At 43.7% G+C, this 21291-nt stretch overlaps 1 protein-coding gene across 5 annotated transcripts in view; it reads left to right on the top strand.

The window, feature by feature from the left end:
• Positions 1-21291, top strand: part of MID1 (midline 1) — a 376348-nt gene that overhangs the window by 66613 nt on the left and 288444 nt on the right. Inside the window, exon 1 of one of the 5 annotated variants that reach the window (XM_036840254.1) lies at positions 17116-17146. The exons of 3 other annotated variants lie outside the window; for them this stretch is intronic. The gene's annotated coding sequence lies outside the window, so the exon portion shown is untranslated. Of the gene's footprint in view, positions 1-17115; positions 17147-19530; positions 19552-21291 lie in introns of those variants that run through there. One more of the 5 variants, XM_036840253.1, reaches the window with a different exon arrangement.

Below are 21291 nucleotides of genomic sequence, written 5' to 3'. Positions count from 1 at the left end.
CAGTTACTAAATGTGTTCCTAAATTTAAAACAAAAGAATGCTATGAAATTCATTTATTAACTCAACTGAGTTTCCATCATGGGTTGACTGAGGGTGTTAACATGGTAGCTTCTGGGTTAGAGATTTGACCCAGGGCGTAGGACAGGGGGGCTGCTGTCAGCCAGGGCGTATGCACTGCGCCTCCGTGGATATCCTTTTTTTTAGAATCACCGTGTCAACCTGTGACCCTGAATCCAGTTCATTACCCATTTCTTTTTTTTATCACTCTTTTTTTTAATTGAAGTATAGTTGATTTACAATGTGTGCCAATCTCTGCTGTGCAGCAAAGTGACTAGACATTCTTTTTTTGTATTCTTTTCCATTATGGTTTATCACAGGGTATTGAGTACAGTTCCCTGTGCTCTGCAGTAGGACCTTGTTGTTTATCCATTCTAAAGGTAATAGTTTGCATCTACCAACCCCAAACTCCCGGTCCATCCCTCTCCCTCCCCTCTCCCCTTTTCATTACCCATTTCTTTCATCTGATTTAGGTTGAAAGAAGTTGGCTTTCTTTGTGTTGTCTTTCTGGCAACAAGTCTTAAGATATTTTAATTCTTCTCATCTGGCTCTAAAGATAATTTGAAGTCATTCCATCATATCCTGAATAAATCTCAGTCCTTTGTTTGGTTCTCTTCCTGCATGGAAGGTTCCCACATGCCCACATCAGCTGGAACCTTCGAGCTGCTGCCCCTAGAGAGAGCTGGTGCTCTCCAGTTCACTGCAGGCCCCCCAAATACCCTCCAGGGCCAGACAGGGTTTCTCAGTCTCAGCACTCCTGCATTTAGGACCTGATCATTCTTTGGTGTGGGGCTGCCCTGTGTCCTGTAGGATGTGTACTAGCCTCCTAAGCATCCTGTGTATCTGCTAGATGCCAGTAGCACCCCCTTCTAGTGGTGACAACCGGAAGTGTCTCTAGATGTTACCAGATGTCCTCTGGTGAGCAAAATCACCTCCCCCTCCCCCCACAGACACACGTTGTGAACCACTGGCTCAGGGCAACAGACTGTCCACCGAACACAGTCACACAGCGATAGGACCATTTGTGCCATGACTGTGTCGTTCTTTTTCTCATAACCTATCAGTGCCCTCGGGTCTGCTCCCTGCCCGCCTCCCCTTGGGTTTTTGAGTGTCTGCACCCTGCTCGGACCCTAAGGCAGGAAGCTCTGCGTTGGGGAATTGAGCACCGTTTTTTTTTTGGTTTTTGATTCTTTTTTCTTTGTCTTTCAGCCTGCGCAACATTAGGCAGCATGCTTCCTAGATGAAAGGGTTCCGTGTCAGCTTTTAGCTTTGTATTAACAATCGTTACACAAATTCTGCTATTAAAAACATCCGTTTATTTTCATACGGTATCAGGAAGTGAGCTTTTAGAAACACTGATGTTTCTACACATACTCATTGTCCAAACCAGGACTTTAGTTTCACATGAATTTCTTGACTCTATCTTTCTTAACATTAACAGTGATGAACTGGAATTTTTTTTCAAAGCCCACCTTGGCAACGTTTTTGGTTAGAATGGTTTGAAACCAAAAATAATCAAAATCCAGGCAGTCAAAGAAAATCCAGAGTCTTAAAAACTGGGAATATAGACAGGCTCAGAGATGAAAGGGAATCTTATGGCTTGATCTATCACATGCTACGTGATAAATCATTTCTTCTTGAAGACGAGAGGAACCTGCATCTTGCCTCACAAAAGGGATACACGGCGCAGTCTAGCTTTATCTCAGAATACCACCCTTTGAAATTAAGGGCAGATTAAATTACCCAATAAAATAAAGGTCACACTGTGAGATTGCTGAAACCCATCTTAGTGAATGAAACGTTTTTAACGATGGAAACCTGGAAGAAATTCACCTTTAGCTAGTTCACTCGGCGGCAGGCTTGATGTTCTCGTGGAGGTCTTCATGAACCGTTCACCAACATCTGCACACCAAACTCAGCTTGCACATGAATACTTCCATAGCGTGTCAGGGCAGCTGGGTTCGTGTGAACTCTGTGGACGTGCGTGCCTTTCTTTAACTTGTTTCTTATGGGCTGAGCGTGTTAGTTAGCCAGTCTTCACGGGGGTGAACCAGAATGATTATTGGGTTGGTGTGAGATCCTGTTAACGTGAGGAAGAGCTAAATAAAAGTGGTGTCAGAGTACACCTTAATGATGAGCCTTGGGAAGCCAGGGGGAGATTCCACATGAAATTGGGCTGGGAGGGGCATGTATTTCCTTTGATATTCCTGTTGGCTCTTATTTGGAAAACAAAAAATGTATTGTCTAATATGGTCACCATTTAAAACAGGACTGAGTAACATGCAAATAGACGGAAATACTATTACATTGGTGCTACATAGACCCAATGTTGATCTTTGTGGAAATAGCAGAATGAATGTCCTAAACAGAATAATTAGAATGAAATTGAATTAAATCAGCCTGCCGGCAGGATTGAAACTAAAATATTCTATCCTGCAAATGTTGGGGAACTTTGGACCATAAGGATAGATACCATGAATAAAACCCAACCTTATGATTGTCCTACACAAAACCTTTAAAAAGTTCTGATATTTAAAAGCCAGCCCAAGAGATATTTACATATAGTATGGATATTATAGTAAAGAAAATATCTGAACTTTAGTGTGGCTCATTTTGCATTAATATCAGCATGACTTTTGTCTTATAGTTTATTGTTTATAGTAGTTGTCTGCAAACTATGGCCCACCTGCTTTTGTATACAAACTTTTATTAGCACACAGCCATACATATTCGTTTACATATTGTCTATGGCTGCTTTTGTGCTACAACCGAAGAGTTGAATAGTTGCAACAGAGACCATATGGCTCACAAAGCTGAAAATATGTACTATCTGGCCCTTTCCAGAAAAAGGTTGCTTGCTCCTGGCAAAATCATTTTACGATCCTTTGCAAAGTGAAATAACTTCTGTAGCTACAACAGAAAGGAAGGCAAGCATTTTCTTGTTGTCATTGCTTTACACAGAGCGGATGATGGGTTTAATTAGAAAACATCTCAATTATATCAAATATTTGAAGGAGTTTATTGAAGAGAGGGGAGAGAAAAAAATGTTCACTTTTTAAGGAGGACATTTAATGATCTTCTATGCTTGATTTTCTTTCAAAAGAACTTAATGTTTGAAAATTTGTCCATAACATGAAACTTGTGTCCAGAGCAATATAAATAGCTCAGTGGGACTTACCGCTTTTGATAAATCATCCCTTTTGGGCACTGGGCAAAAAGAATGGCAGATTTTGTACTTGAATTTTTCAAAAGACCTAAGGCAAGGAAAAGAGAGGAGTTATGTAAGTGAAACCAGAAGAAAATGAGCAAAAAATTAAACGATGAAAAAAATCATGGAATACAAATACTGACTCAAGTATAAAATAGACTTTCTCTTGTATATTTTACTGAATAAAAATAATAGCTAAGGGACTTCCCTAGCGGTCCAGTGGTTAGGACTCCACGCTTCCACTGCAGGGGGCACAGGTTCCATCCCTGGTCAGGGAACTAAGATCCCTCAGGCCACACAGCATGGCCAAAAAAAAAAAAAAAGCTAACATTTACTGCTCTACCATATGCTGGGTAAACTACATACTTTACCCATTAACTCCTACTCTTCAAGGTAAGTATGATAATCCTGGCTTTACAAATGCCCAAACAGGCTCTGAAGGATGAGGGAACATTCCCTTTGAATGAATATAGAGCCATTCGACTCAAAAGCTAATCTGTTTCTATTAGGACTCTCTCAAGATTATACTGAGTAACATGATTGTATTGTTATATCACATTTAAAAATAAACTAATCACATGGACCACTACCAATTAGTGCTGTAAACCAAACCTGCCTGATACTGATTTAATGACATGTCAGTTAATACCGCATAACAAACCGTCCCCACATGTAGTGGCTTAGAACAGGTATGATTTATGATGTTTCCCAAGTCTGCTGATCAGCTGAGGGTTGGCTTATCTGGTCTTGGCTTGAGGAGGGCTCTGCTGCAAGTGCCTCCCATTCTTCTCTTGGGACCAGTAGACAAGCTCAGGCATCTCATTCTCCTGGCAATGGCAGAGTTGCGAGAGCAAGTGGAAACACACACAAGGCCTCTTGAATCCTGGGCTTAGGACTGGCACAGTGCCACTTCGACCTTGTTCCTTGGGCTAAAACAAGTCACGTGGCCAAGTCAAGAGGCAGAGAAGTACAGCCTGCTCACGGTGTACCATGGCAAAGGGCTGGGACACAGGGAGAAGTGAAGGATCAGAGCCAATCTTCCACTCGTAGGTTGATTAAAAGTAAAAGGACTTTATTCCAAATGTTACAAGTTTCGATTATCTGAAAGCCAGGCCCAGAATTATGCTTATTTTCAATTGTAATTACCCTGTAACCAAAGAGGCAGCCAACTACTGTTCTCTACCAAGACCTCATGACAGGAACATCTGAGATGCACATTGTCGGATTCTGGACACACAGCCTCACAGAGTTCCTTGGACCCTTTTCAACCACCTGAGTCCTATTTTATACAAAACTCTGCCCCGAGAGTAGCCAGCACTTCATTGTACTTGGTTAGAGAACAAGCCCCTGACATGCTTGGTGGAGCACGTTACCATTGATTAAATAAATAGGTCTTGGGACTTCCCTGGTGGCGCAGTGGTTAAGAATCCGCCTGCTAATGCAAGGAACACGGGTTCGAGCCCTGGTCCAGGAAGATCCCACATGCCGTGTAGCAACTAAGCCCGTGCACCACAACTACTGAGCCTGCGCTCTAGAGCCCACGAGCCACAACTACTCAGCCCACGTGCCTAGAGCCCGTGTTCTGCAACAAGAGAAGCCACTGCAATGTGAAGCCCGCGCACCGCAACGAAGAGTAGCCCCCGCTCACTGCAACTAGAGAAAGCCAGCGCGCAGCCATGAAGACCCAACACAGCCAAAAATAAATAAATAAATAGATTTGTAAAAAATAAATAAATAAATAAAATAGGTCTTTACTAGTTAAGGAAAGCAGCATCTTCTCCATCTATAGAAGATTTACAAGTGTAGTATGTGTGTGTGTGTGTGTGTGTGCACATGTGCACACACTAGAGGGGGGAAAAAAGGGGGTGGGGAATGAAAGAACGGAATGCAGGTTCTACATAATTAGACTTGTGTAACCATTTACTTGAAAGTCCTAGTCTGTATTTTAGTAAAAGGAATGATTTCCTTACTGTTAGTTGCTCTGAGTAAGAGATGATGGTTGATGCCAGCCGTGTGATAACTTCCTGCCGTTCGTTCTCAGGTACTTACACAGTCATTAACAGAAAATAAAAGTGATCGTGAAGCTTAGACAGTTAGTTTCCAGGCAGGAATTATTGATTGGTGTGAATATTCTATAGATTCTCCTGCTGGAAGAGCAGACAAGACAATTCTGGACTTTCCCCAATGATTACCCAAAGCTTAGGGCAACCCAGTTTTTTCAAGATAGGTCCAGTTTTCTTTTTTGTTTTTGTTTTATTTTTTGACAAGACAAAGACAACTTCATATTAACATTCTCCCCCTCCCCGCCCCCCCCCCCGGCTCATAATACAGTCACAAAAGCACATGAGATGTTTATGCGGACAGCATAAAAAGGAAATGTAAATTTAAAAATTTTCTTTGTTATCTGAGGCATACCCAAGAAAATAAAAGTCATTTTACAGTTTTGGAATGAAGTATATAGTGATATTCCATTCTTCTCGTATCTTTAGGGGGAGGGGGACTTAACTAGGTAAGTCAGCAGAATGAAGAGGAGAGTGGGCAGGATTTGCCGCGTCCATTGTGGAGATGGTGCAGTTGTAGATTAATGAAAGGCAGCGTGCGCTTTTATTGCCCCTGAACGAGAGCCTTCACCTGCCCTTGACTATCCAGGGCTCACATCACTGTCATGCACTGAGCCTTCATCTTTCAGGGCTGTGGTTGGTGGATGACTTAATGCAGAGTGTTCAATTCGAAGAATAGATTGGTTTCAGGGACTTCCCTGGTGGTCCAGTGGAGGGAACTCCCCGCTCCCAGTGAAGGTGCCCGGGTTGGATCCCTGGTTGGGGAACTAGATACCACATGCCGCAACTAAAGACCCCGCATGCCGCCATTAGAGATCTCGCATGCTGCAACTAAGACCCGGCGCAGCCTAAATAAATAAATGTTTAAAAGAAAAAAAAGAAAAGTGGATTGGGTTGGAAAAGCGCTTCCCAGGATGGTGTGCGGACTGCACCCTTGAGGCTGGGCGTCCTGGAAGGGGAATCCTGTGGGAAACAGGCACAATAGCACCGCGAGCGAGCACATTGGAGAGGAGAGGTGTCCGCGTGGGTCAGCTGAGGGTCCAGCCCAGATTCCCCTTGAGCCTTCTCTTTTTCTTTAATTGAAATGTAGTTGATTTACAATGTTTCAGATGTATAGCACAGTGATTCATTTATACATACACATATATTCTTTTTCAGATTCTTTTCCGTTATAGGTTATTACAAGATATTGAATACAGTTTCCTGTGCTATAAGTAGGTCCTTGTTGTTTATCTGTTTTGTAAATAGTAGTGTGTATCTGTTAATCCCAAACTTCTAATTTATCCCTACTCCCCTCTTTCCCCTTTGGTAACCATAAGTTGGTTTTCTATGTCAGTGAGTCTATTTCTGTTTGGTAAATAGGTTCATTTGTATCATTTTTTTAGATTCCACATATAAGCAATATCATTTGAGATTTGTCTTTGTCTGGCTTACTTTACTTAGTGTGATAATCTCTAGGTCCATCCGTGTTGCTGCAAATGGCATTATTTCATTCTTTTTTATGGCTGAGTAGTATTCGTACTACTCAGTATATATAGTATTCCATTATATATATGTACCACATATTTATCCATTCATCTGTCGATGGACAGTTAGGTTGTGTCTTGGCTGTTGTGAATAGTGCTGTGATGAACATGGGGGTACATGTATCTTTTCGAATTAGAGTTTTCCTCTTTTCCAGATACATGCCCAGGAGCGGGATTGCTGGATCATATAGTAGCTCTATTTTTAGTTTTTTAAGGAACCTCCGTACTATTTTCCATAGTGGCTGCACCAATTTATATTCCCACCAACAGTGCCATTAGGCTTATTCTTGCCTAATATATCCAGCAGCTGAATTCACTTGCCTGGAATACTTTTTTTTTTTTTAAGATTTTTTTTGATGTCTTTATTGAATTTGTTACAATACTGCTTTTTTAAAGTCTTTATTGAATTTGTTACAATATTGCTTCTGTTTTAAGTTTTGGTTTTTTGGCCACGAGGCATGTGGGATCTTAGCTCCCCGACCAGGGATCGAACCCACACCTCCTGCACTGGAAGGTGAAGTCTTAACCACTGAACCGCCAGGGAAGTCCCTGAAATACTTTTTATATCCGTTTTTAAGTTGCGCTTTACCAACCACACGGATACTCCTTTTATTAGAGGACTGAGTGCGGAGGTGGCCCAGAAGAGAGGAGTTAAAACTGGAAAGTTGGGCAGATGGAATGGGTGCAGAGAATCACGTATCAAGTGGGCGACACAGTGATGTCAGTGACAAAAGTGACTAAGGAGAAACCGGGGTGGGGGGTGGGGGGGGAAGGAGGGGGCGTTGGAAAGCGAGGTGAAGGTACTCTCTGGAGCATGGAGACTGCACAGGTGCTCCCAAGGCAGCAGGTAAAGGAGGGTGGCTTCGCAGACGAGCAGAAAGTGACTCAGGTGATCTTGCCCGTGGGCATCGTTCACCAGAAGTCTTCCTCATCTCACATCACCTGGGAAATCAGATTTGATGTATCTGTGTTTCCAACCCCTTCACACTGCAGGAGAAAGTTCTGCAAATCATTAAGGCCACTTGCCCCACAGCCTAGAGGCACCACATGCGAGTGGAGCCTACCGCCTTGCTCTCCCTCTAGCATTCAGCTGAGGCCCAAAGCCGGGCAGCAGCGCTTAGGAGGAAGTGCTGCAGAGTTTCACTCTATGGGAACGTCTTGTCACCCATCTGCAAAGGTAAAACGACTCGAGAAATTACATGATTTCAGCCACCTTCTTCACTGCCCAACTAGAATGATGTATGTATATGTCGTCCGCGTCCCTTGAAAATGGAGTATTTACTATCTGGGAGCTTCTGAGAAAGAAATGAGCGTTTTACAGGATGAAGAATGCAAAATGGGAAAGGTTACGTGTGGGGAACATCTGTAATCATTTGCCGGCCGGTGCAAAATTAATTAACTGCGTACAGATTTTCAATAGTTCACTTCATCTGCTTGTTATACAGATATAATTTGTGATTTGCATTCTTTAAATTTTTGCAGCTTTTCTATTTGAATTACATGTGGAGGAGCGTGGCATGGTAAAAAGTACTATTAAAGATTGTTTTCAGGGACTTCCCTGGCATTCCAGTGGTTAAGACTCCGCGCTTCCACTGCAGGGGGCACGGGTTCAATCCCCCTCAAAAAAACAAAAAAAAATAGATTGTCTTCAAGAAGACATACAGCCATTTGGAGACCTAACAAAACTCTTTGTTGACGGCCTGCAGATTCAGATGAGGGTTAATCAAGAGAAGAAATAAACCAACTTAGAACAAAGAAGCTTTCTATCTTGTCTTGATAGATAAACTGGTCTTTAATGCAAAATCTAAAGTGAGTTATGAGAGCAGTTGATGTACATTAATACGGTTTAACACCGTTACCATGATTAATACATTTTTGAGTTGCCCCCAAATCTGTATTTAAATGATTATTAATTTTCTTTCTTGTACATATTAAGTTAACCAAAATAGAAAACCTGATTTATAAATAACTACATTGTTCTGAATAGCAGGCTTGAACAGAACATTAATTTCTTCATTTTGATAGAGTTCCATTTTCTGCTGAAAAGTAAAAATCCAATAATAAGACTATCCAGCTTAAACTCCGTAATACTTTTCTTTAGAAAGGAAGAGTTTGGATGTAAAGTTGCGGTAATTAAAAAGCTCTTTTCTAATGAAGTAGTTTCAGAAATACTTAATTTAACCCCCAAATGACATAAAAATTCCCCACACTTCTTAGAACTGCGTGCATCCACCTCAACAATTACAGTAATTACTTGTTTAGCTTTTATTACTGAGACAGCTGTGTTTTTAAGTTCCATCCCATTGATCTTGCATACGGAGATCATTTAAACCCCTCCTTGGAAAAATGTTTTAATGGTTGCTTGTCAATATTTTCCTGATGGCACTGCTAGAAACCTCAGGCTTTGTCACTGCTTTCATTTGCAGGTGATAGATGCACACACCATATTTTATGGGATCCAGTAAAAGAGCATCATTTTCATCCCTCAGTTCAGTAATCCAGTTTCAACCAGCCTCAGTTGTGCTAGTGCAGGGCACTAAATCCAAGTGTGATCTGTGTACCAGCAGCTTCACCACAGAGACAACTGTTAGAAATGCAGGTTCTCAGGCCACCCGCAGACTGAGTCAGGAACGCTGGAGGCAGAACCCAGCAAACTGCCTTGACAAGCCCTCCAGGTGAAGCTGATGCACGCTCAAGTTTAAGGACCCCCTTGTCATTTTCACTTCATCTGAGAGTCACTATCTGCCACCCAACCTTTCAGCACACAACAGGAAGGCTCGACTTTGATGAATTCCTTTTCTCTGCAAAGCGTGTGTGTTTTCTTCCTGGGGGAATGATACATTCCCACAACCGCACACCGCATTGTTTTCACATCCTTTCTCTCTCTATGTGTTTGAATGTGTGCATATCTCCCCCTTTTGATACATGAATAAACGACTGGACACACATAGCCTTGACCCGAGCTTGTGTGTGTGATTTCACACGGTAGGAATGTCCGGGATCTCAGGCTCCTCGTCTGTGAAGGGAGGGAGCTGGGGCTCCCGAAGGCCTTCGCTGCAAGTCCGCAGACCCTAGTGTTTTCCCTTGTCTTTGTTCACTATATGATTTAGCATCTTAATTAGATACAATCAATCTTAATACTCTATTCAAAATGTTCCTCCCAGAATTAAAAGCTCCTCATGAAATTTCTCTGCTTTGCTCCACACATGCAATGTCCTGATTTTTAATTTCACTGCTCGTTCGTAGATGATAACATTATAATTATCAAGTAATCTGAGAAACTTGTTTGAAAACACCTGCATAAATACATAGCGTGGGTTTTTTTTTTTTTCCTTCCGAAGGAGCTTAATTTATACGGACTACAGAAATCTTCTATGTTGTAAATGGCTGTATGCTTTTAATTTTGCTTCCCTCTATGAGACTCTATGTTTGCGTGTGTGCATAAATAGAGAAACAGGGTTATCTCCTGGATATCTTGTTCATTTCTTAAGGTGGTGTCACGTCACCAAGAAAATTAGTGACAGATTCACACCATAGCGTGGAATTCAATTCATTAGAAACTTTTTACAAAGTACACCTTTTTCTGCTTCCTCATAGTAAGTTTGGGTGTGCAAGCATGGGAAAGCATTTAGCAACAGAATGAAAACAAGCCATGTCCCCTTTTCACCAGTTGTCCTACCCCAATTTTGTCCTTGAATTTCTTGACTCCAGTGGGCCCTCTCTGCCATTCTGAAATTTCTGGAACTTCGTTTCTCTGAAAACCGTAACAAGATGTACTCACGACACGCTCCTAGGCGTCCACTGGTAAATTGCTGACATTCTTTCCCGCTAAACTCAGCTCGCTCGCTCCATATTTATTAGTTCATCTGAGATTCCACAGCTGCCACCTGAGCTTTTATGCGGGCGATAAGCGCCCCTGGCTTGGGGGTTGCTGAGATTCTGGTTTAGCCAGGCCCTAGTCTGCCTTGTACCAAATGTCTTTGCTAAGAAACAGATAAATCTGTTCTTTTTCTCATGCTCCCTATGAAATGACAGGTAACTCCCCTTGCTCCATGAAGCATCATTTGACATTTAGTTTGTCTGTTTTAAAAATTCTTTTTTCTGTGCTCGTTGCCAGATTAGCTACCATCTCCCCATCTCCTATCAGCAACTCTTGAAAAAAATCTGTACACTGGACAGTGGAAATGATTCAATATTCTTCGTTGTTTTCTACTTTCTACTTTCTGTTACTGTTTCAGGGAGGGAAGTTGATTTTTGTTTTCTACAATCTTCTCTAGGAATTCCTTTTACTGCTCTGTAGCCTAATAGAGGGCATATTTGGATTCATGTTGCTTTTCGCTTATTTTTCCAAAGCATTTCTGTTTAAATCTTCAGTCTACAAACCAACGTCCACTACAGTCCACCTTATAACCAGCTGGATAGGATTTACACTAGCATTTTCGTGCTTATCCCCTTATATAAGTGTCACTTTAAGATGGCTTTTTCAAACTTTTCCTACAAGTTCTCTGGCATTGCACTTCTGGTATGAGAAACAGCCTGGTTTTTTTTTTTTTTTTTTTTTTTAAAAGGATATTCTTTTTTTTTTTTAATTTTATTTATTTATTTATGGCTGTGTTGGGTCTTCGTTTCTGTGTGAGGGCTTTCTCTAATTGCGGCAAGTGGGGGCCACTCTTCATCACGGTGCGCGGGCCTCTCACTATCGCGGCCTCTCTTGTTGCGGATCACAGGCTCCAGACGCGCAGGCTCAGTAATTGTAGCTCACGGGCCTATTTGCTCTGCGGCATGTGGGATCTTCCCAGACCAGGGCTCGAACCCGTGTCCCCTGCGTTGGCAGGCAGATTCTCAACCACTGCGCCACCAGGGAAGCCCAACAGCCTGGTTTTTAAAAAAAAACAAAAAACAAAAAGAACTTGTATCTTAGAATCAAACTTATAAGAAAAAAAATTTTAGGATAATGTAAAGCTCAACATTTTCATATGTTTGGGGCCAACTTCTTTGAATTTGGATACCTAGAAAACAGTAAAAATAAGAATTATGTTTGATGTATTCTACAACTGAATAATTATTGTTTTTGAATAATGAGACTTTTCATTTGTGATGATGTGAATTTTCCTTGGGAAATGTTCCCTAGAGCTGAGACTGATCGTAGAGATTACAGGGTCAATAGAAAATGGCCTTCTGGTCCCACAGGTCGGGCTAATCACATCTGTTCCATCACACAGCGCACCTCACTCAAGAAATGAATACAAGATAGGGCAGGAGGGAGGTTTTATTCATCTCAGCCCCTCTCTGGGAATTATTTGTTTTCAAAGATAAAATTCCATTTCAGGGGGTCTCATGACATAAAATTCAAATAGAAAAATTGTCTTCATTGCATCAACAGTTGATTTGTGTTAAGGTTATTTATAAAAGCTCTTTTTTTGGCTAGAAAATATCACCAAGTTCATTTTTTAGTGAGAAGAGCTGAAATTTGAACTCACTACTCTTGAAGACCTTCTGTATATTTTATCTCTGATGATACTTCACGTAGCAGCAGCAGGTCAGCTGATGACAAAAAAATGATCTTATCTCTTCTTGGCTAATAAGACAATTCAGTGTAAATAGATGTCAGAAAACTCACGTGGTACAAAAATGTCTTGAGTTCAACAATATCTCTCCTTAGGAGTTTAGCACTCAGGCAAATACTTCACTTGCACTCATAAGATTAAAAAAAAAAAAACACCAAACTGCTCTGCTCGGTTCTTCCAAACTTTCGACAGCTTCACTATCTCTTTCAAATATTCTCCATCTACTTATTCACTGTAAGCTAAAACTGTGCCATTTGTACAGCTTTCAGGGAGATTTGCAACAGGTCTGAAAAGGATTTGAATTTCTTACTTGGGCATTTGACAACTCCTCCTAAGAATATATTGTCCAGGTTACGTGGCTTTAGTAGCCTAAAGCTTCAAAGGGCTTCACTTAGTCAAAATTACTTAAATAGCCTCTTTTCGTCTTTTTATAATTGTGGTTCTTAAAAGGAGTTTTTTTTTAAATTTCAACATTCTATTTAACATCCAGTTTTCCACCTACCAATAGATACATCCATATTTCCTAAATGTGGATATCTTTTGGCCCCGATACGAAAATATTTTTACAACTTTTAAAAAAATTTCCCCCAAATTCATTTTCAAATTCCAGGCAAAGAACAATATTTCAGACTTAGGGTTTTTTTGAATTTTTTGAGCAAGACTGCATTTTCCCAACATTTTTATCCTGTGAGATTTTAAACACCTTTCATTTGAAAGTTTTTTTAAAAAAAAGTATGTCCTGGATATGTCTAATGAATAGTCCTTGAAAACAGAGTCACCTTATTTATAAATTCAATTCTCTTTCCATTCATTTGAGGAACTTTATCCTTCCTCAGGGCATATATTTAATAACCATTAATGAAATCTGAAATTATATATGAGCACTGAGACCCGAATTTGCTACTCAATTTTTTTTTTTTTCCAGTGGAAATTTCATAAGGGTTTTGGCATGGGAACACAGCAGACATTTAAGGCAGATGGAATAATGCAGTTGGCCACAACGGCTCCGATGGAATCATAACAGTTTATAATCAATAATTTGCTTACTGGGGAAGACAGTCTTTTCAGCCAAACCAGCACAGCATACCGTTCACCCTCGTAGTTAGCCTATGACTGCCACCGTTTCTGCAACCTCGTGACTCCCGAGGATGTTACACGTGGAAGCTGGGGGCTCAGCGCTCATTTGTTTTGTCTTTGAAGATTTCTGTTTCCACCCACCCCTTCCCATCACATGTCCTATTCCCATTTCCTCTCAATACGACAAAAGCCATTTGAGCAAACAGAGGTAACAAGGGCCAGATTCGTCAGGCATCTGCCGAAAAGGGCAGGACTTACAGAGGAGGAGCGTCTGTTCATTCTAACTGGTTCTAGATTAGAGACTGCCAGATGAAAGAGGCCTTGGCGGGGGCGGCGGTGGGGGGGGCGTGAGAGGGTGGGGCAGGGCCTTTGGAAGTTCAGATGCATTTTCACTGGGCCTGTTAGAGTGAAGTTCTTGCAGACTTTTCTTTTGAAAGAAATGAAGAATGAAGTAGTGGACTCTAGACTCTGAAAGGTGAGGTGAACAAGAGAAAGGCAGAAAAACATGTCCTCATCTCATGGGCTGCCCTACAGAACAATGTCCCCATTTGGGTGCCAGTTTCCCTGCAGAGGATAGAGAAATCTGGGTACCCAGGAGGCCATGGAGGAAGGGGTCTGGGCAATTGGCCCCCATCTGCTCTTGCAAGTTTCTAGGTGGAGGGACTTTGGGGGGCAGGTTGACGATGCTGTCTACTAGGTCCATCGCCTTACATTTTCCCATTTAATCCTCTCAGCGGCTCTGTGACAGAGGTATTATGAGGATCCCGTTTTCTAGGGCCCACCTGAGGCACAGGGGAACTTGCCCGAGGTCTCATCGTTTGTAAGAGACTAGTAGGACGTGAAGTAGGCACACTGGCCGGAGAATTCACACTTCTGGCCCCTGCACCAGACTCCTTACGTTGGCTTTTTTTTTTTTCTTTTTTTTAATTATTTATTTATTTTATTTATGGCTGTGTTAGGTCTTCGTTTCTGTGCGAGGGCTTTCTCTAGCTGCGGCAAGTGGGGACCACTCTTCATCGCGGTGCGCGGGCCTTTCACCGTCGCGGCCTCCCTTGTTGGGGAGCACAGGCTCCAGACGCACAGGCTCAGTAATTGTGGCTCACGGGCCTAGTTGCTCCGCGGCACGTGGGATCCTCCCAGACCAGGACTCGAACCCGTGTGCCCTGCATTGGCAGGCAGATTCTCAACCACTGCGCCACCAGGGAAGCCCGGCTTTTTTTTTTTTTAAGATTTATTTATATTTTATTTTATTATTTTTTTTAGCTACGTTGGGTCTTAGTTGCGGCACACGGGATCTTCATTGAGGCACGCAGGATCTTTCATTGCGGCACACAGGCTTCTCTCTAGTTGTGGCGTGCGGGTTTTCTCTAGTTGTGGCGTGCAGGCTCCAGGGCGTGTGGGCTCTGTAGTTGTGGCGCACGGGTTCCAGAGCACGTGGGCTCTGTAGTTTGCAGCATGCAGGCTCTAGTTGAGGCGCATGAGCTCAGCAGTTGCGGCACGCGAGCTTACTTGCCCCGCGACATGTGGATCTTAGTTCCCTGACCAGGGCTCGAACCCGCGTCCCCTGCATTTCAAGGCGGATTCTTTACCACTGGACCACCAGGCAAGTCCCTACGTTGGCATTTTTAGGGAAAAGAAGACTCTTTCCAAACTGCTGCCCCGTGAGGCAAAATCCTTTGCGAGAGAAGCCAGCGCTTCCTATGACTCCAGGAGAGAAGTGGGCCCCGTGTGGAGAGCTGGGTGTTTCTTCTGAAGCCTCAGGAGGGGACAGGGAGGGCAAATGCTGACCGTCGATCAGGCATCAGGCCTGCAATTCCCTTCTTATTTCAGGCAGTAGAGACCTTTGTTTTAAATGAGAAAATTACTGAGAGAAATCCTGCGTTGACTTTGTATCGTTTTCTGATGAAGTGACAGCATCACCAGCAGGCGTGACTGTGATCCTGAGGACACAACCCTATGTCCACTGCCCATTTGGAATCATTGGCATTTCCCCTCAACAAAAGTATACTCACTAGTATGCTTCTAAATATAGACTCACACTTCATCAGCTGTCTTGGATAACTCTAGTCAGGCCAACAGCAAATGCAGGTCTATAATTTCAAGTTTTCATGGTCAGTAAGTCTGAAGATGGCTGTGGATTTGAGAATGGGCCCGGGTTACTCAGCAACCAGATGTGGACGTTGATGCCCGTGAAGTTATGATGTTGGCTTAGAAGCAGTGGTAGGTAGTAGCTAGTTGGGACACAGAGTGATCTACAGGAGATCCAAAAACAACCAGCTCCAGGAGAAGCACGCAGGTGCTTGCTAAAAATGGAGATTCCTAGGCACCTCCTCAGATCAATAGAACCTGAATCTCTGAAATGTGATCTGGAAATGTACATTTGTAAATAGTCAAATGCTCACCCTGCTTCGGTAATCAGTGGGTAGAATATTGCTCCCTGGCACAATAGCGACTTTATCTTCAACCATCTCTTTAGTCGTCTTGGTTTGGCCATCCTTGTTCCAAACAACACTGCTCTTCTTTCTTCAAGGTCAGTGCAAACCGTAACGTGCAGTCAAATCATCCTGTTAAAGCGCAGACTCTGACTCAGCAGGGCTGAGGCGGGGCCCAGGATTCGTCGTTTCTACCAAGTTCCCAGGAGACGTCAATGCTGCCGGCCCGTGGACCGCACCGGGAGTAGTGAGGTCCCGGTCTACCCTTTCTGGCGATGACGTCTCGGCTCGGACCCTTTGTGCCTTCCTCTTCACATACTGTCTGCAATTTATCAGTGCCCTGCGGAGACAGAGCTCTTTCAGGCCTAATGGAACACTGAGGAAGAGCCCCTATGATGGGAATTTCAGATAAAGCTGGAAGAGAGGATGGGGAAGTGATGGATTATTAGAGGCATTTCTGGCGGTGAAGATACACGAAACACTCCACGTTACATAGTGTGGCTATGCGTGAGGACAGGGTCAGAACCTTCCAGAAATAATCTGCTCTGCAGAAATGAAAAATATGCGTGACCCCAGAGCTGACTGCAGAGGAGCAGTAGAAAGGAGGTGCTCTTGCAGTAGCAGCAGCAAAGACTCTCTTGCCTTATGACAGCACCAGAGCGTACCTCCCACCCCCATCCCCGTGGTACCGACATGCCCTGTCACACGTTTCTCTGGCACATTGAATTAATGAGGCTGAAAGTACCAGCGGTCAGACCCCTGCTTATCTTATAACCCACCATCTACTGTACACTGTGGATGAAGCCATTTTTCTTCTGGGTGACATGGCATACGTGCTACACGACCACCAGCGTGTGTATTGATAACCCTGAAATTGGTTTTACGTCTCCCTAAACCCTACTTTGTTTTCCATTCATTCACTTCATTGTAATTATTATAGTTCCCACTAGCTTTCGGGGATGGGTTAATTCATAACAATAAATTACTCAGGTGATAACTACCCAACATTATAGTCAATTCCTATAAATTAAGAGAAGTTTTTTTCTCGATGTAAAGGCATCAATAACCTATAAATACGCACTCATCTGTAACTCAGACCTCCTTCTGAGTTGTTCGGGCTAGTATATAAATCTTTAAGGCTAGCAACATTGACCAGCATGATCTCAACTTGCTTGCTGTTTAATTTCAGACTTCACAAAGTGCACCTCATAAATCAAAGGTGAGTTTTCACATTTAGTTGTTTTCTGTCCCATGGGAAAGGGCTATAAATTAAACCTGGGCCTGGGACCGTGAAGCCCTGGCCCTGCCGTTGCTGGCTCTGTGTCTTAGCATCATGACAGCCGACTCGATGGGCGGGGGCCGGAGAACAATGGGACTGCTTGAAGAGGGGCCCTGTGAACAGCAAGCAGGGAAGAGGCCGGCCAGGTGGGAGAAGCTGGAGCCAGTTGCCAGTGGAAATATAGGAATATCATTCCCGGGGGCAGCAAGACTGTATAAGTTCCTCGTGATTTGGGCCACTAGAATCTCATGAACCATTGTCATCTCCAGCTCACTAAATGGACCCCAGAAGCTTAAAGAATTGGTACATCTGAAAAAAAAAAATTCCTCCTTTTTTTCCTGCAAGATCAGGCCTAATGTCTGAAGCTTTTGGTTTTGAAAGGTATAGTGTGAGGAACTTTTAAAAGGTGTGCGCAGATCTTAAATGCATAAACGTCTCCTCATAAAATAAATCCCACAAATTTGGGGTTCAAAGGAAGGACTACTTAATGGGTAGCTTCCAAATACACAGAAGAGGGAAGGTAATGAGAAAAAGCTTTCCATGAAGAAATGAGTTGAAAGCTTTCCATGAAGAAATGAGTTTAAAGCCTAGAGAAAACATTTTTAATATACACACACAAATGATCATTTTATTGTCTTATCATCCGCAGCCCTTGCCTTAATTAGGAAAATTTACATAGCGGGTCAATGAGGTCTTGAAGTTGTGATTTTTGAAGATTTGCTTTCACTTGAAATTCACAAATATTTGAGTTTTAAAACAGACTGTGAGCGTTTTGGAATCCTCTGACTCATAGATTGCTTTAAAAAAAAAAAAAAAAAAAACAGGGACTTCCCTGGTGGTCCAGTGGTAAAGAATCCGCCCTCCAATGCAGGGGACGCGGGTTGGATCCCTGATCGGAAAACTAAGATCCCACATGCCTCGGGGCAACTAAGCCCACGCACCACAACTCCTGAGCCCACGTGCCCTGGAGCCCACGCGCCACAACTAGAGAGAAGCCCGCACGCCACAACGAAAGATCCTGCATGCCTCAACTAAGACCCGACGCAGCCAAAAAACAAGGAAAAAACCTTCGTATCCCAGCTGCCACTACATTAACTCTCACTGTCGTGCTAATCCTCGTCAACTCTGTTCTCAACGATTATGATGGCTCTTCTTTCCTCTAGTGTCCCCTATCCCTTCCAGCCTTCCCCTGTTCCCACGCTGAGCCCACTAACAGACTGAGCACCTCCCTCCCAAGCTCTGAAGCCTTCAATGGCTCCTTCATCTGCGCAGCTGGATATCAGGGCCAACGTACCTTGTGTTCTAGCCACAGTTCTTTTTGCCTTTTCGGCCCTTCCCAAGCATGCCTTGTGCTGTCCCGCCACCCTGACTCCACATTGTCTCTGCTCACCAAGACCTCCCATCTCTTCTCTGCCTGTTGAACGTCAAAGCTCAGATCAAACATTATCTCTTTTGTGTCTCCTTCCCTGGCCTTCTTCCAGATGTAAATCATTGCGTCTTCCTCTGGGATTTCACAGCTCTCTTAGTCCTTGTCTCTGGGTCTGTTTCAGGGGTCCGACTGTGAACACCATAAGAATAGCAGCTGTGGTTAATTTCTCTAACCTCAGTGCCGACACACAGAAGGTGCTCAGTACATTAATTGCTGGACTGCATCTTTGCTTCTTCTCCTTTGCATGTGTAGAAATGGCCTTAGTCACAATACCAGTTCTCTTGCCCTCTAGGAAAATATTAATAACTCTCCCACATGTTCTCAGACTCTCTAGAGCTTATACTTGTTAAGGATGGGATCTTCTCAATAGTGTTGTGAACTCAATGTCCACCCCTTCCCAAAGCGATGCTTAGTCTTAAACTTACACGTGGCAGAATCGGGGCCGGGATCTAGTCTTTGTAATGTTTTTGTCCAGCCCTTTTCGTTTAGCTGTTTGCACTTAACTTAGTGAAAACCAGGAACTCTTGGCCACTAAGAATAAGTCCATCTGGAAGCTGGAACATCTGGACAGTTGCAGCAACTTGGTTCAGTGAGTCGGGGGGTACAGTGGGGGTGATCGCTGTCAGCGGGGCCACTCCACAGCAGATCATCACTCTGCAGTCACATCAGTCACATCGTGTCCTCTTTCCTCCATCCTGGACAGGCCACTTTCCATAGGATTCAGTTAACAGATGGGGGGAGAAGCAGCCGTTCAATGAACTTCTTCACCCGGGCGTGAGAGAGTATTAATATAAACATTTATGAAATACATTGTGTCAGGCACTGTGCTAAAGATTTTTTTCTCATCTAACTGTCACCTAGATCCGTGGTACGTGGGAACCAAGATGGTCTCAGGGAAATCAGGAACTAGAGCCAGGTATTCAAATGATCTGGGGCACTTCTTTCTCCCATCTGTGCATGTCTGTGCTTGTAAATGTCATTCTCTTCCTCCGTAGACCAGCTTTTTTTTTTTTTTTTTTTTTGGCTTTGGGTTTTTCTTTCTTTTTTTTAACCCCACATTTGTTTATTTATTTATTTTATTTTGGCTGTGTTGGGTCTTCGTTTCTGTGCGAGGGCTTTCTCTAGTTGTGGCAAGCGGGGGCCACTCTTCATCGCGGTGCGCGGGACTCTCACTATCGCGGCCTCTCTTGTTGCGGAGCACAGGCTCCAGACGCGCAGGCTCAGTAGTTGTGGCTCACGGGTCCAGTTGCTCCGCGGCATGTGGGATCTTCCCAGACCAGGGCTCGAACCCGTGTCCCCTGCATTAGCAGGCAGATTCTCAACCACTGCGCCACCAGGGAAGCCCTGTAGACCAGCTTTATCCATGTGATGGGAAAAGCGATTGCCAGTAGCCCTGCCAGCTTCACCACTGGACAGAAAGGATCTTGCCCTGGACATATGTGAACCCCATCCCCTGATCTAGTTAAAATCCCAGTGGCAGGATTCTGGTCAACCTGGTTTGAGTCATTGCCCAAATCCTTGTGCCAATTACTGTAGCTGAGACAGGGGTGGGTTTGGCAGGTGCTGGTGTTCTGACTTGTAACCCCACTAGAGCCTACGTTGGCCGGGGATTTCTCCACAATAAGAGCAGGGGAGGTCCGTTACTGGAAGAAAAGGGGCACGTGGTGCTGGGCTGAAAACTCGCCCGTGCATATTATTATGCACCTCTAAGCACAGTGAACACTCCGAGACTTGAGTTTGTGTAACTTGCCCCAGGTCACCAGGCGGAAGGATCAGAATTTGAACCCAGGTTAGCCAGACCCCAGAGGCTATACTCTGGACCATCGGGCTGTGCTGATCATGGCAGTTGCATAATGCAGTATGTCTGTCCTACGGCTATTTGGAGCTAGGTAGCTAGTTAGCTCAGGGCTAAAGTCCCTTTTTCCTTTTGATGGGGCTAATCAAGTCTGGAATATGTGTGGGCTCTTGGAGTCCTGAGCAATGAACTCACAGGGCCCCGGGTCTTTCAAAGAAGAGCTCTAGGCTACCAGGTGAGCAAGTAGCAGAGTGGGAATCAGTCCTAATCCCGTCCACCTTCATTACTAGTAGAAAATAGCACAAAGCTTAACCTTTACCCACAAGGCACCCGTAGCACCATCTCAGTATGAGAAGGGCCTCAGACTTTCATTTCCCTTTGCAGATCTTCTTACATTTTCCCTAACAAGACTGCTTTCCTTTTCATTTTCCCCACTGCACTGGCCCCTGCTGGGCTGAGAGGCAGCGCTATCAGGGCTGATGTTATCACAGCTCACACCCCCTCTGGCCATTATTAAGTGGCAGCCTGTGTTCAGTTGCATGTTTCTTAGCAACCACCCGTACGTCATGTCCTTCCTTTTATTTGCGTCTTCCTTCTCCAACCTAGGGGGCAAATGTAGTAAGAAATGAACCCCTGCCTTCTCAGATTTCTAAGCCATGGAAACCAGAAAGCTGACAATGATTGCATTTTCAGTCTCTCAAAATGATGACCAATTTCATGGGCCGGGCGGGGGGTGGTGCATCGGGGAGCAGAATCCTATCCTTACCTATTGAGCAATGGTTTGCAAAGCACGCATGATTTATAGCATGTGTAAACTCATCCTAGGAAAATTGATTTAAACTGAGATTCTTCCTAAGATCA

The sequence above is a fragment of the Balaenoptera musculus genome, chromosome X, assembly GCF_009873245.2.
Source record: "Balaenoptera musculus isolate JJ_BM4_2016_0621 chromosome X, mBalMus1.pri.v3, whole genome shotgun sequence".
In the NCBI taxonomy this organism is placed as follows: domain Eukaryota; kingdom Metazoa; phylum Chordata; class Mammalia; order Artiodactyla; family Balaenopteridae; genus Balaenoptera; species Balaenoptera musculus.
Note: the sequence above shows the minus strand (reverse complement) of the source record. Positions and strands in the feature narration are given on the sequence as shown.